Here is a 2,281-nt window from a genome sequence, read left to right as displayed (position 1 = left end):
TGTTTTAGATCATTCATTCATTCCTGGGCAGGATTTTATAAGATTGAAAACAGGTGTTTCTGAAACAGAAAAACAAAGCCACAACATTTACAACATTTATAAACTAGTAGGTCCCTAAATGCTGGAGATTATTCTAATTCCAGAAGGAGCATAAAGGCAGCAATGTAAACATGTTGCTGATAAATGAAATTCCATTTCAAGCTCTACCCCTTGCTACTCCAAACCTAAATAAATAAAAATTTTCTTCTGACTTCAGGTATTTTCCATAGTTACTTTCTAATGTTACTTTAAAATAGCACCAAAAGCTGAAATACAGTAAATAATATTCTGATCATGCTGTTGACTCAGCAAAAGAGAAGAATTGCCAGAAATCAAGTGCAAGCCACATGTCAACTAAGATCCCTCTGTCCCTTAGAGATGTAGCTAAAAATGACTTCAGTCCTCAATTCCATGGCCTTTGAGAGGCTTCCTTTACCACCCACCATGGTCCACCTCACTTCTCACCTTCATTCTGCAAACTCTCCTAACTTTACTTCCTCTTGCTTCTGTTTGTCTTCCACATCTGCATGTGTATCTTAGTTTGGTTCGATTCAGTCTAGATAGAGAGCCTAGCCCCATCACAGTCTGCAAAAAAGCACCACTCGCCTTGTACATTCATGAGCCCAACAAGTTTACTAAAAATCTGGAGAGCAGCGAGCAATACCAGGGTAGAACATGTGATTGTCCACTATCTCTTGGCCTCTACCCTCGCTCTTTATGTTTCTTTCTTGTCCCTCCTACCTCTACTTACTGCCACAAAGCAAACTGCAAAGACATCCTCTTGTCACCCACAAAAGTTCTATCTTTTCAACTTTAAATTATGGACCTTCACCAATAACTACAGTTTTCTCAAAAGACATTCTGATAATTAAAATTTTCTGTCTTGTTAAAATAGCATGAAGCATGTTCTTGTAAGCTTTGGAGACTGAAAAACAGTTATCTATCTTCAGCAGTAAAACATCGAATAAATTAAATTGACAAACATCATTGACTTTTACAAAGCCCACCTGTACAATGCTATATGATGTCCAGAACTCCATGGATGTTCTTTCCTTTAAAAGTTGGAGCCTATACTTACCTGGCATGATCACAAAGGTAGTTTTCCCAGGGCAAGGCTTATCCATTGCACTCCAAATATGCTGACCCCTACAATTTCCTCAAATGTGGGAAACTCAACTGCTTAATGTGTGGCAGTAAGAGACTGTGTTCATGCTTTCCCCTATTTTTTTTTTTTAAGTTGGAGCCTAATTCTCTTCATCTTCCCGAAGTGAGCTGGACTTAATATAGATTGTGCTGGAAGTGATTCCATGTTACATCCAAGGCTATGTCATAAACAGGATAGCTTTCCTCTGGGTCTTTCTCTGGGGTAAGCCAGTCGCTATTTTGTGAGGACACCCAAGCAGCCCTATGGAGAAGCCCCAGTATAGAGGGCCTAGCATGGAGAAGAACCCACTTGCCAGCAATGGGAGTGGACCACCTTGAGTCCTCCAGCCTCAGCCAGGTCTTCAGTTGATTTCAGCCATGGCTGACATCTTGACTACAAACCACCCATCTAAGCTGTCCCTAAATTCTTGACCCATAGAAACTGAGAATAATAAACGCTTGTTGTTGTTTCAAGCCACTAAATTTGGGGGTAGTTTGTAAAGCAATATGTAACTAATACATGTAGACACTAATACAACTTTCTTGGAATAACAATTAGGTTTTTTAAATGAATGAATGTACAAACAGTCAAATCAGAACATTACCAAAGAAAGAGACTTAGTTAACTAGGCTATCACTTCTTCTAGCAATGCTTTCCTAAATTCCCCAGAGCCATGCTTCAAAAACTTTCACCTGTGCATGAATCATCCCAGGACTCAGCTGTAAATGAAGATTCTGATTCAACAAATCTGAGAATTTGCATTTTTAGCAAGACCCCAGGTAATGTCAGCACCACTGGCTGATGACTTCCTGTCGTGGCATTTACTGTAGGCTCCATTCATCCTGACACCTGGTGTTCAAGGTTATGGATCACTTTGCGTCCGAGGCACTGGTGATATTGAACTTCTCATGTGCCCCTTGAAAACAGGGAATATGACAAAACTACCCCTTCCCAACACACACCTTTAGTGTTCCAAAAAATGGCTTCCTGGAAAAAATTCCTCCTCCCCATGAGATTTAGATAAGAGCCACTGATGATCTCCTTGTTTACCTATGACAAGGTCAGACACGGACCTTCCGATTCCCATTCTGTGACTCA

At 40.3% G+C, this 2,281-nt stretch overlaps 1 pseudogene; it reads left to right on the top strand.

Moving 5' to 3' along the window:
- The first annotated feature begins 1,109 nt into the window (after positions 1-1,109).
- LOC119470860 lies at positions 1,110-1,261 on the top strand (annotated as a pseudogene).
- The last annotated feature ends 1,020 nt before the right edge of the window (positions 1,262-2,281 follow it).

This window comes from Cebus imitator, unplaced genomic scaffold, assembly GCF_001604975.1.
Source record: "Cebus imitator isolate Cc_AM_T3 unplaced genomic scaffold, Cebus_imitator-1.0 Scaffold42, whole genome shotgun sequence".
In the NCBI taxonomy this organism is placed as follows: Eukaryota; Metazoa; Chordata; class Mammalia; order Primates; family Cebidae; genus Cebus; species Cebus imitator.
The sequence above is the reverse complement of the archived record's forward strand: the minus strand, read 5'-3'. Positions and strand labels throughout refer to the sequence as shown.